This window comes from Piliocolobus tephrosceles, chromosome 16, assembly GCF_002776525.5.
Source record: "Piliocolobus tephrosceles isolate RC106 chromosome 16, ASM277652v3, whole genome shotgun sequence".
Taxonomy (NCBI): Eukaryota; Metazoa; Chordata; class Mammalia; order Primates; family Cercopithecidae; genus Piliocolobus; species Piliocolobus tephrosceles.
Window position 1 is genome coordinate 8,922,869 of NC_045449.1, and position 13,707 is coordinate 8,936,575.

A 13,707-nucleotide genomic window follows, 5' to 3' on the forward strand; every position below is an offset into this window, starting at 1 on the left:
AGAAAGAAAGAAAGAAAGAAAGAAAGAAAGAAAGAAAGAAAGAAAGAAAGAAAGAAAGAAAGAAAGAAAGAACTGTCCTTGCTTACTCTGACCCATGCTCCCTGCTTGGGAGTGACGAAAGGAACTTTTTTGCTCTAAAGATTTCCACATTAGACTCAGAGGGAGGGCCACTTTTGTGAAAAATGCTTCGTATTTTTGCAAGCTGCAAAGGACCACAAGCAAATTAATCATTGTTAGCAATACTTTAATTTGCTACCAATTTTTAAACCTGAGTTTTACATCTTCCTTGTCCTCCAGGGTCAAGTAGCCAGGCAACCCCTGGCGATGTTCGAAGAATCCCCAGAAATCCCTCAACAGTTTCTTTGCCTTACTCCCTCTGAAAACATAGCTCCTGATTGCCCTGATTGCCCCACAGCCTGGCACGGGCGGGACAGGAAGCCCCTCTGCCTTGTAAACACCATGTTGCAAACAGACACTTCCCTAGGCTCTTGTGCAGAAGCTGTCACCAGACTGGGAGTGGCTTGTTGGGGGAAGGGCTTCCCCCTACCAGGGCTTCCCCTGCTCTCACACTTAGCTAACTGCTCATCTTAAATCTGACTAAATGGGAGGGTGGTAAGAAAATTCCCTGCCGGGTGCAGTGGCTCACACCTTTAATCCCAGCACTTCGGGAGGCCGAGGCGGGCAGATCACCCGACGTCAGTAGTTCAAGACTAGCCTGGCCAATGTGGTAAAACCCCCACGTCTACCAAAAGTACAAAAATTAGCTTGCCGTAGTGGCGGGTGCCTGTAATTCCAGCTACTCAGGAGACTGAGGCAGGAGAATCGCTTGAACCTGGGAGGCGGAGGTTGCAGTGAACTGAGATCATATCACTGCACTCCAGCTTGGGCAACAAGAGCAAAACTCTGTCTCAAAAAAAAAAAAAAAAGATTCCCAAGCAGAGGGCTCTCAGCACCTGGAGTTTGCACCTGGAGTTTGTCAGAGGCTTAGGGATCTGAAGCAGCCCAGAGAAGGACACCTGCTTTGTCCCACAGTGGATCACAAAGCCATAGGTGTCTGAAGCCCCTGCAGTTGTGCACAGAAGGCCAGTGACACACCTGAAGGGTCCTTGGGGGAGGATGACTGAACCCCACAGAGGTTTCAGATGGGGAGCAGCCCAGCCTGCCCGATCATCAGTCATCCAAAGCTGAGGCCCGGGCCTCTTCCATGCTGGCTGTTCAACCAGACAATCACTCATTCAGCAAGCACTGATTGAATGAGAAACGCTGGCCCCTGCAAGGCACTGGAGAGTCAGCACTGAACAAAATGGTTGGAAAGCTTCTCTCATGGGCAAGGGGATGAGTGAGGCAAGAACACACATTAGGTCTTGGGAAAACTGAGTCAGGCAGTCTGGCTGGAGGAGAGTGTGAGGATTTGTGGAGAAAGGAGTGGGACTCAACTTCAAAACTTGAACAGAAGACTAAGGACTCTGGACTCCCCCTAAGCAGTGGGGTGCCATCAAAGGCATCTGAACACAGTGACATAGAAGTTTTCATAAGAAGAATCTCCTGGTGAAGAGAGGAAGAGCCTGTGGTCCAAAAAGCCCACCAGAGGCATATGGTAAAGAAAGCCAAATTGGGTAGCAGAGAGAGAGTAATGGGGAAGTGAGAGAAACAAGAACCATGGAGAAAGGAAGCACCATCAAAACTGGCTGGTGAGTGGGGAACAAGGAAGATGGAGGGAGGACTCAGAGATGAGTCCAAGGCTTCAAGGCTGGGAGCCTGGTTTCAGCAGAGACAGAAATGGGGAAGTCTGCAGAGGAAGCCTGCTTTGTAGATGCAGAGTTGGGCTCTGGACATTGCTTAAGTTGAAATAGGGCATCAAGTGAAAATAACCAGCATGTTCTTGGAGGCCAAAGCAGGTGGATGGCTTGAGCTCAGGACTTTGAGAACGACCTTGGCAAAATAGTGAGACCCCGTCTCTACAAAAGACACAAAAAATTAGCTGGCCATGGTGGCATGCACCTGTAGTCCCAGATACTAAGGAGGTTGAAGCAGGAGGATCATCTGAGCCTGGGGAGGTTGACGCTACACTGAGCTGTGATCGTGCCACTGTACTCCAGCCTGGGTGACAGAGTGAGATCCTGTCTCAAAAAAAAAAAAAAAATGTGGCCGGGCGCGGTGGCTCACGCCTGTAATCCCAGCACTTTGGGAGGCCGAGGCGGGTGGATCACGAGGTCAGGAGATCGAGGCCATCTTGGCGAACACAGTGAAAGCCCATCTCTACTAAATATACAAAAAAATTAGCCGGGCGTGGTGGCGAGCGCCTGTAGTCCCAGCTTCTCGGGAGGCTGAGGCAGGAGAATGGCGTGAACCTGGGAGGCGGAGCTTGCAGTGAGCCGAGATCGCACCACTGCACTCCAGCCTGGGCGACAGAGTGAGACTTGGTCTCAAAAAAAAAAAATGTGTTGGGCATCAGACTTTATGGAAACTTTAAAAAAAAAAAAAAAGATGCAGTTTGGGAAGAGACTATTGGAACTTTCCATTCCAGAACCACCAGTGACCTGAAAGGAAGCCTTCCAGCAGGATCATGGGCTGGAGGGTGGGTTTCTACCATTGGGGTCTGAAGAGGGACTCATAGTCACTGGGAGTCCTGTCGTAAGGTGGCACCATGAGGGAAGGAGCAGGTCCCCTCTCTGCTCAGCCCATCAGAGCAGCTCCCACAAGACAACTCTTGGAGAGCAGGCTTTGAAAACTCACAGGAGGTCAGAATCAAAGAGTCCAATTGGTCCAGGAGGAAACAGACTGAGCAAGACGAGGAGGTAATTAGGGACCAGTACTAGAGATTAGATCTTCTATTCCCATCCTGTAGCCCGTACATCACATCACAGCCCCCTGTGTTCTCTTAAGCACAATAACAGGCCAAAGAGAACGCACAGCTTTTCGTTTTCTCAAAATGAAACCCTCAACATGGTACAGAAGTGAATGCACAGTGCAAAGACCTATGAAACGTTGACTTGAAAACCCCAAGAACAAGAGGACATTAATTCCCAGCTCAAACTGGAGGTGAGATATGTTGGCCCCATGATCTTATCTGGGACACTCACAGAGGAAGGCGATTTTGAAATTGGGTTCAATTAGTTTATTTTACCAGGTATCTGAAGGAGCCAAGAACAAGAGACTCCAAGAAAAAGCCATGCTCCCAGCAAAGGATGTGGGCGAGGATCCCAGTGTCCATGAATGGCTATGGTTTTCTAACAGCCAAGGTGCTTCTGCTCCGGGGAATGGGCTGTGAAGCAGGGCTGTGGGATTTCTGAGCAAACTGCCCAGCTATGGGACGTGTTTATTCAAGGTCACTGAACTACTTAAACTCGAATTATGTTCTCATATACAACCAGTGTATACACAACCAGTGTATACACAACCAGTCAGACATGGCCACCATGATTTAGAGAACTACAGCCTCTTTAAAAATGAGCTATATTGGTCTCCTTTCTCACAGCTATCATTTCTATAATATATAACACGTATTTTCCCTGCATACTTTCCCCAACGGGAAACTCAACACCACAAAGCCTCCCATTCCATTGTTGATCTGCTCTGAATTTCTCTAAGATCTTCCTTCTAGTGAGCTGGAGTCTATTTTCTTACAATTTTCCTTCCATCATCCCTTTTCCATCCTGGAGAATGACCCCCAGTTGAGGCGTCTTCACCTTTTTCAAAGGACACTGCTCATTCAAACATCTGAAGACAGATACTACTTTTCCTCTGTCTTCTCTTCTTGGAGAAAAACTTCTCTACTTCTTCATTACTTCATATTCTGTCATTGACATCTTGGTCACCTTTCTCTTGAGTATGAAGTGGTTGATCAGCATCCTCCAAATGCAGCACCTGGAATGCACTCAAGGTGGATCTGCCCAGTTCAGTGTAGAAATAGGCATTCTTCTAAGCTGAAAGGCATATAAAGTAAGCACCCGTGGGACCTAGTGGCTGAACATCAGAAGCCAAGAATCAAAGATGGCTCTCGGGCATGAGCCTGGGAGCACTGAGGTTTACAGGTGTGTACCTGGGAGGATTGAGGAAGAGAGAAGAGAAGGAAGCTTGGGGAGTGGGAAGCCAAGAATCCCACAGTGGAAGACCTCAAGACTGGAGCCGTTCTCCCAGCTTCCAAGGAGCACTCATTCCCCACTCTATAAGCTGTCACAGGGCACGGGAGAAGGTGACATGCTTCCAAAGTTGTTTGCAAAGTCAGCATATCGAAAACCGACAATAGCAGCGCAGAAAAGGAAAATGGAGGCCAAATTCATTTAATGCAAAAATCCTAAAGAAAGGCGGGATGCGGTGGCTTGCTCCTATAATCCCAGCACTTTGTTTGGGAGGCCAAGGCGGGTGGATCACCTGAGGCCAGGAGTTCAAGAGCAGCCTGGCCAACATGGTGAATCCTCGTCTCTACTAAAAATACAAAAATTAGCCGGGTGTGGTAGTGGGTGGCTGTAATCCCAGCTACTCAGAGGTTGAGGCACAAGAATTGTTTGAATCTGGCAGGTGGAGGTTTGCACTTCTGCACTCCAAAGTGAGACTGTCTCAAAAAAAAAAAAAAAAAAAAAAAAAAAAAAATCCTAAAGAAAATCACAGCAAATCAAACCTAGCATAGTATTGAAAGAATAAAGTACTTTGACCCAATCGAGTTTATTCCAGAAATGCAGAGGGTTCAACACGTGGAAGTTCATGACCTAATGTGTCACATAAATCTATCACAAGATGAAAGAATATAAGAGTTTCCTTGTAGATGCTTTAAAAATGTATTGGACAAAAGTAACAACCATTCATGCTTTTAAAAATCCTTAGAAAAGAGGAATTGAAGAAAACATCCTTCACACATGGTGCTTTACATCAAGGCACTGGTTCTAAAGAACTATGACCACATCAGAGAAACAAAGCCCCAAGCTCATGCCAGTCCCTGGGAACTCGAGAGGTTGCAGACTTTTGTGGCAAAGAAACAGCTATGCCTGCCTCTCTGATCTGTAGACTGTTTATATTCACGTGTATGGCCACAGACACCTTTTCTTTCTCTCTCTCTCTCTCTGTTTTTTTGTTTGTTTGTTTGTTTTGTTTTGTTTTGTTACCATTGTTCTGAGATGAAGTTTCCCTCTTGTTGCTTAGACTGGATTGCAATGGTGCAATCTTGGCTCACCGCAGCCTCCGCCTCCCGGGTTCAAATGATTTTCCTGCCTCAGCCTCCCAAGTAGCTGGGATTACAGGCATGTGCCACCATGCCTGGCTAATTTTTTTTTTTTTTTTTTTTTTTTGAGAAGGAGTCTCACTCTGTCACCCAGTTTGGAGTGCAGGGGTGCAATCTCGGCTCACTGCAAGCTCCACCTCGCGGGTTCACGCCATTCTCCTGCCTCAGCCTTCTGAGTAGGTGGGACTACAGGCGCCCGCCACCATGCCCGGCTAATTTTTCGTATTTTTAGTAGAGACAGGGTTTCACCATGTTAACCAGGATGGTCTTGATCTCCTGACCTCATGATCCACCTGCCTCGGCCTCCCAAAGTGCTGGTATTACAGGCATAAGCCACCGCGCCCGGCCTAATTTTTGTATTTTTAGTAGAGACGAGGTTTCTCCATGTTGGTCAGGCTGGTCTCGAACTCCTGACCTCAGGTGATCCACTCGCCTCGGTCACAGAAAGTGCTGGGATTACAGGTGTGAGTCACCGCGCCTGGCCTAATTTTTGTATTTTTAGTAGAGACGAGGTTTCTCCATGTTGGTCAGGCTGGTCTCGAACTCCTGACCTCAGGTGATCCACCCACCTCGGTCACAGAAAGTACTGGGATTACAGGTGTGAGCCACCACGCCCGGCCTTCTCTCTCACTCTTTAATCATCTTGGAAATGGGCTGAATTCAAAACTTGGTGAGAAATCCAACAACAGAGCGGTGGCCCAGTGTACAGTCAGGAGCCGGCCCCCAGAATGCCACTTCTGGGTTCTCACCAGCGAGTCGCTACCGGCGTCTTCTATACAGTTTTCATTATTCATCACCATCCCCAGCTTGCTTCTGACAACAGCTTCCTCCCACAAGGAGCTGTGCTGGGGATAATCCAAAGAAATCAGCATAGAGAAAGTCACGTTTTCTAGAACAGGGGTTATTAACCTGGGTCCCTCGGTGAACTGCAGAGATCCAAGAAGACCTTAGAATTTTATGCAAAACTTTGAGAGAGAGAGACTGTGTGTGTGCGTGCACACGCACAAATGCATTCTCATGTACATATGTGTTTATGGATGACGAGAGAGGAGATGATCTATTGCTTTCATCAGTTTTTCAAAGCGGCCCACTATTTAGAGAGAGTTTGAGACTCCCCTCGAAGAGCTGTCAGTGTAGATGTGATCTGGTTGTTGCAGAACCCTCCCCCAGGAGGCTGGCTGGCTCGGCCAGGTTGAGTGGAAGTGGCTGTATGGAGATTTGCCTGACAAGAGCCAAACCACCAAGCCATGCAGGAACAAATACTCAGACCAAAAACCCAGTGATACATCTGCACAGACTTCATGGTTCTGGGGAGACAGCTTTCGTGGAAGAAGGATATGGGAGCTGGACAAGGGACTTCCTAGATGAGACAGACCATCCGGATCAGAGTTTCTGAACCCTCCCCAGAACAGCGGCTCCTAAGAGGGACAGAACCAAGGCCTGGCAAACAACACGATGGAGTTTTCTGTGGATGGGGACTCAACTCCCTGAGCTGTTGACGGAGATGCACAAATGCAGAGGGCTCCTGAGCAGGACACGCTGTGTCAGTGGAAAGGAGAAGAGAGGCTGCACATTAGTATTTATGACCTCAGCATCCATAAGCTGGACCTTGGAATACGGGGAGGGGTGAGGAAGGTGGGGATGAGTCCCTGGTCTGTGTCAGAAACCGAGAAGGGTGCTTGCCAGTAGTGCTATCACCTGATCCTTACCAGAGAGGGAGCCCACATACCCCACACACCAGGTGTTGAAAAGAATGCAGGAGATAATGCACCCAAAGAGCCCTTAGCAAGTATTTGCTAAATGGTAGGCATTATTGTTATTATTTTCTTTTATTTTATATCTTTCAAGTCTCAACTCAAATGTGACTTCTTCAGAGAAACCTTTCCTTAACCCCTCAACTATATTGAGTTCCCTTTCCATAATCTCAGAGTATCTCATAATTCTCACAATTGTAATTAAACAATATGTGTGTTGCATATCTTGTCCATGAGACTGTGAGTTCCACGGGGCAGGAACATTGCCTGTCTTGCTCAACGTCCTCAGAGCCTGGCACACGCCTGGCACACAGAAGGTGTGCTCCATGCAGAAGTGTTGAATGAACAAGTGAACTGTTAGCGATTAGGCAGGGGCCACATAAAGCATTGAATGCCAGATTTCCATCCTACAGATGGGGAAACGGACACGCAGAGAGGTAGATGGACTTAGCAAAGATCACGTGGCTAGGAGTGGGGGAGCCAGGCAGAAACTGGGCCCCCTGGCTCCACGTGAGGCCACCTTCAGCCCTCACACCCCAGCCCTGCCCCCTAACAAGGAAGGGCCACCTTCAGCCCTCACACCCCAGCCCTGCCCCCTAACAAGGAAACCACACAAGCTCATTTGCCTAGGTCAACAACAACAAGACTCCCGAGGACATGAAAATGAAAAGCACACGCTCCCTCCGGGCCCCACCCCCAGCCCCCCACCCCATCCTGTGATCTGGCAACTTCTGCCGTTGCTGTGCCTGGGCGCCTTGCCTATGAGATCCCAGGGAGTTTCAGGACGACAGCTTGATGCCATGCTGAACATCAGGTGGCTAGGGTGAGCAGGCCATAGCTGCGACGGGTTGCTGGTCGCCCTGTAGGCCTGGGCGGTCAGCGCTATGGTGCGAAAACATAGAAAGCACAATGAAGGAGGGGATGGTTAGTGCTGAGGGGCAAAGGAAGAGCATCAAAAGATGAGGCTTGAGCTGTAGGAGCTTGTAGGAGGAACTGGCAGTTCACCAGGCAGGCAGAGGCGGGGAAGGGCAATCTAGGGAGAAGCAACAGCACACGCAAAGGTGCAGAGATCTGCTCAGGCTATGGGAGAGGAAGCAGGAGGGGCGGACCTGGGATGGGTGGTGGGTGTGGACCATCTCTGGAAAGTCATGCAGCTCTGCAGCATTTTCAGCTGAAAAGTGACACACGCAGGCTGGGTGCGGTGGCTCATGCCTGTAATCCCAGCACTTTGGGAGGCAAAGGCGGGCAGATCACCTGAGGTCAGGAGTTCGAGACCAGCCTGGCCAACATGGCGAAACCCCGTCTCTACCAAAAATACAAAAATTAGCCGGATGTGGTGGTGGGCGTCCGTAACTCCAGCTACTCAGGAGGCTGCGGCAGGAGAATCGCTTGAACCCAGGAGGCGGAAGTTGTAGTGAGCCGAGATTGCGCCACTGCACTCCAGCCTGGGTGACAAGAGCAAAACTCTGCCTAAAAAATAATAATAATAAAGAAATAAAAAATAAAAGTGACTCACGCAGATGTGTTATCTTACATCATCATGGCAGCATGAGAGAAGCTCCCTTGGAAGCAGCAGTCTCCCATGGATGCCAAACTCTAGGACCCGAAGTCTAGCATACCACTGGTTAGACTCAGAAGACTCAAGAAGGACCCAGGATCATCTCTGTGCCATGAAAGTCATCCATTTCTTCCCATGCATCAGCCTCCAACCCCCTTTTGGGTGTAACTTGTTATAGCTGTGACTCACTTATTTGGAAGTCACTTAACCAATAACCTCAACTATCCAAAATCTAGTTACTATCCTAGAAGTAAGCAAACAAACAAAAGCACCTGGTGGCCACAATTCATGCCCCCAAAATTGTGTTGTATAGGGTATGTGCTTGACACCCACAGGAACACCTAAGCCATCACTTAGGCTTGGCCAACTCTGGTTAAGAGCAGACGCTAGAGTCAGCCCAGCTCTGGCACCTCCTACATGTGTGGCCTTGGTCCTCGGTTTTCTCATAGGTGAAATGGGGGCAAAAATTGTAGCTACCTCAGAGTGTGACTGTGACGATGAAAGGACATGACACACTTAGCACAGTACCCAACACCATGAAGTCATAGCCAAAGGAGAAAAGGACGAGGAGAAGGATGAAAGAGGAAGAAGCACGAATGTACAAAAAGACACAGGGTACAAAAGAGAATGGCAGTCCAGAACCATTTGATGAAAATTTCAAGAAATTATTCAATCATATCCGACGAGCCACATTTATAAATGAAAGCAACATACTTTACAAAGATATATTTTAAAACAGAATACATTGAAAAGTTCTGATACTTTGAGTGGAGAGCTACTAGAAAAATTAATGTATGAAAGCTGTGAGAACAACATAATTCTATGTGAACCTGTGTATAGCTAACACATACCCCCAAATCTGTAAAAAATACATTGTATTTAACAGAATCTAAGATGCCATCAATTGTAAGATGCACCATTATTTTGTGTGGCAATAAGAAAGAAATAGTGTTGCCTATTATAATTGGAAGATGCCGTAAACGGTAACATGTACCTTGATTTCAGTGTTGCCAAAATGTGAAAATATGTACATCTTCAAATGGATGAAATATCCTACTATGTAATACATGTTTGCTATGGGAAGGTATCATCTTCCCTTTGAGCAGAAGTCAGATGTACTCTTTCCTTTCTCTCCTCCCACCCCACCTATATCAGGCTCAAAAATCAAATTAAACATCTCTCCCTTGACTTGCTAAGGATGACTCTATCTTGTTCTTCCAGGAGCTTTCTCTGTTTTTTAAATTTTATTTTACTTTATTTTTTTTGAGATGGAGTCTCGCTCTGTGGCCCAGGCTGGAGTGCAGTGGCCCGATCTCAGCTCACTGCAAGCTCCGCCTCCCAGGTTCACGCCATTCTCCTGCCTCAGCCTCCCGAGTAGCTGGGACTACAGGCGCCCGCAACCTCGCCCAGCTAGTTTTTTGTATTTTTTTTTTTAGTAGAGACGGGGTTTCACCGTGTTAGCCAGGATGGTCTCGATCTCCTGACTTCGTGATCCGCCCGCAAAGTGTTTTTGTTTTTTTTAAAGACAGGGTCTCACTCTGTCGCCCAGGCTGGAATGCAGTGACACGATCATAGCTCACTGCAGCCTTGAACTCCTGGCCTCAAAGCCTTGGCTTCCCAAAGTGCTGGGATTACAGGCATGAACCATGACGCCTGGCCAGCTTTCTTTCTTAATACATTGGTTCAGGCTTTTAGCTCACCAGCTGAGGCCAAACAGGTGTTCTGGTTCTCAGAGGTCCCACGGGGCCAGCCAGCTCAGCCCCTTGGGATGAGCGTCTTTGAAGAAAGGCCAAGTCAGCATAGCTTGAGTGCTCAGCGGAACCCAAGCTGGGGCTTCCAAACTCTAGGCTACCCAGGCAAAAAGGCTCCTGGCTCTCCTCCTCTCCCACTCCTCAGCCAGCAGGCCCCTGATGGATGACTAACACAGGGGCATGAAGCAGCTTGCACCCCGGCCTTCTCATCCTCATGCCAACATCAACCCCAAATGCTCTTGTCACCCAGTGCCACCAGTTAGCGTCCAACCTATTCTTCTTTTTTTGTTTGCTTGTTTTTTGTTTGTTTGTTTATTTTGTTTGTCTGTTTGTTTGAGAAAGGGTCTCTCTGTGTCTTCCAGGCTATAGTGCAGTGAAGCAATCATAGCTCACTGCAGCCTCGAACTCCAGGGCTCAAGCAATCCTCCCACTTAAGCTTCCCAAGTAGCTGGGCAACCTGTTATTCTTGAGGGCAACAATAAACAGTGAACAGGAGGGGAGGAAAGGCAAGCAGGGAGGCAGAGACTGTCTGCTTCTACTACAGCCTGAGGAGGGAAGATAATGAATCATCCCTTTCCTAAGCTAGAAATGAAAGGAGGGAGGTTCTTAAAACCCCAGTGAGGCTCAGCACACAAAGACCCCAAGCCTTCCTGCCCCCACAGTCCTGGCTTGTGAGGCTTCAAAAAGCAGGGGAGGGAGCCCTGAAGCAGGAAGACAGCTCCACCATCCAAAACTGTCTTCTTTGTCTTCCATGGATCCCCTGGTGAAGACCCACACCACTGTAGCCACACCGAGGAAACATGGAATCTAGCGTTCTACAAACATCCACAGAGTATCTCCCACATGCAGCCATTCTCATCGTACACGTCTCACTTAATTTTCCACACTGGGCCGGGCACAGAGGCTCGTGCCTATAATCCCAGCACTTTGGAAGGCCAAGGTAGACGGATTGCTTGAGCTTAAGGAATTTGAAACCGGCCTGAGCAACATGGCAAAACCCTGCCTCTACAAAAAAATACAAAAATTAGCTGGGCATGGTGGTGCTGACCTATAATCCCAGCTACTTGGGAGGTGGAGGTGGAAGATTGCTTGAGCCTGGGAGTTTAAGGCTGCAGTAAGCCATGATCATGCCACTGCACTCCAACCTGAGTGACAGAGCAAGACCCTATGTCAATAATAATAATAATAATAATGATAATTCCACACAGCTCTATGGGTCAATATGAGAGCCCATTTTACAGATAAGGAGACTGAGGCTGGGTTGGGGGACAGTGTGATGCTGCAGGTCACACAGCTGGATCTGGTTGGAACTTGAATCTGTTTTCCACATCATGCATGGTTCCCAAGCAATGGCTTCAACATCATCACTTAAGGAGTTCATTACAATTTTTGAAAAATACAGATTCTAGATCCCATCCCTGGAAAGCCATGTTGTAGGACTGGTTCCAAGAGAGCCCAACCTGCAGTCAGCTCTGGGAGCCAGTGCCTTACAGGTGGTCCTGAGGGCAGGAAGGAAAGTGTGGGGTGGATGAGAAGACACGGAAGGAAAAGAGGGTGTCAGTCCAGAGAGGACTTTGGAGGCAGGCTTGGCCTACTTTTAGCCCTCATTCTGCCTAAACCCACCCCTCCTCTCTACTCGGAGTCTTGTTAACTCGCTTTATACCACATCCTGCTGCTTTAATCTCGCCTTCCTTTTCCTTCTGAACAATCTCCTTCCTCTTACTGACCTGAACTTTTTGTGTATTTACCCCAGGCCGGGATGGGCCAGCACGCGCACACGCGCATGCACGCACACACACACAGTCACGCGGGGATGCCCAGTGTGTAAACACAGAACCTCTGAGAGCAGAAAGCGTGCAGTTCTCTAGGACAGCAGCCGCGTCTGGGGCCAACGCGCGCTAACTAGCAGGCTGAGTGAGGCTCGACGGAGGGCGCCTTACGCGGGCATTTCCATGACTCCCAGGTTCTGACGGCACAGGAGCCCTGATGCCCACGCTCACGGACAGTTCCCCGCCGGGGCGGACAGGGTCCCTGACCCCACGACACAGGGCGACCTGTGGTGGAGGCAGGAGGCTGAGGACACAGCTGCACAGAGGCGCCCAGCAGAGGTCACCCGGATAACGATGAGTGGTCCCCGCGCCGCCCCTGAAGTCTCTGTGGTTATCTGGAGTGCAGGTTTGCAGACCTGCTGCCCCCGCGGTGGGCCCGGTCCACGGGGCCGGAAGACAGCAGGATCTGTCCAGCCCCCGGGCTGCGGCGGCTGCTCGCGGAGCCCACTCTCCCCGACTGTCCCCAGCTTGCTCCAGGTCTGCCTGGAGCTCCCACGCGTGCTCTCCGCACCCACCCTGGCTGCCCAGTCACACACCTGCAGTCCCCGCCGGGCGCCGAGCCCCTCTCCAGCGGCGACTCCCTACGATTCGGGTGACCGTCGGGACCACCGCGCCCCAGCTGGAGCCTCGCGGCGAGCGGCAGCATCTGCCCAGCCTGGGCTCCTCCGGAGGGCGGTGGGCGGGGCCGAGGCGGGGCCTTCAGGGGGCGCGCCCTGGTGGGCGGGGCTGACCGCGGAGCCGGCCTCTCCAGCCACCTGGTGGCGGGGCCGCGTCAGCCAGGTGCGCGCCCGGCCCCCGCATGCTCTGGGTCACGTCCGCGAGTCCGCAGAGCGTCTGAGAAGCAGCCCTGGCTCTGACCCGCCAGCCCTCAGAAGCAGACCCTGGCCGGTGCACGGCCGTGGCGCCAGCGCGGAGCACCAGCGACCCCCTAGGAGTAAGGGGAGGTTAGGCCCCCGCGTCAGAAGCGCGGCTTTGGCCCGGCAGGAGGGCTGAGCGGAGCCGTGTGCAGGTCTGGGGTGGGGGCTTCGGGGAAAGACGAGAAAGAGGAAGTTCCGACGAGCTGCTTCCTTCTCTCACTACGACCGACTTCCTCTTCCTACTTCTATTTTCTTTTTTTTTTTTTTTTCTTTTTTTTTTTTCGACAGAGTCTCGCTCTGTCGCCCAGGCTGGAGTGCAGTGGCACGATCTTGGCTCACCGCAACCTCCGCCTCCCGGGTTCAAGCAATGCTCCTGCCTCAGCCTCCTGAGCAGCTGGGATTACAGGCGCGCGCCACCTCGCCCAATTTTTTGTGTTTTTACTAGAGACGGGGTGTCACCATGTTGGCCAGTATGGTGTCAATCTCTTGATCTCGTGATCCGCCCGCCTCGGCCTCCCAAAGTTCTGGGATTACAGGCGTGGGCCACCGCGCCCGGCCCCTACTTCTATTTTCTTTGAGTGCCGTTAACACTTAAAATGCCTGCATTCCTGCTGTGCAGACGAGCACCTTGACCCGCATCCTCCTGCAGGAACCTTCATAGAAATACCAGCCAGTCCTGGAGTTCAGCACTGCTGCTCCAGCCTCTGGCTGGACTTCCTGCCCTTCCTGGTCGGCACCAG

General features: G+C 50.2%; 1 protein-coding gene across 2 annotated transcripts in view; it reads right to left on the minus strand.

Annotated features, from left to right (window-relative positions):
* PIK3R5 (phosphoinositide-3-kinase regulatory subunit 5) overlaps positions 1 to 13,144 on the minus strand; it is an 87,610-nt gene extending 74,466 nt beyond the window's left edge. Inside the window, exon 1 of one of the 2 annotated variants that reach the window (XM_023190891.3) lies at positions 12,647 to 13,144. The gene's annotated coding sequence lies outside the window, so the exon portion shown is untranslated. The remainder of the gene's footprint in view (positions 1 to 12,646) is intronic. The other variant, XM_023190890.3, reaches the window with a different exon arrangement.
* Positions 13,145 to 13,707: the final 563 nt, after the last annotated feature.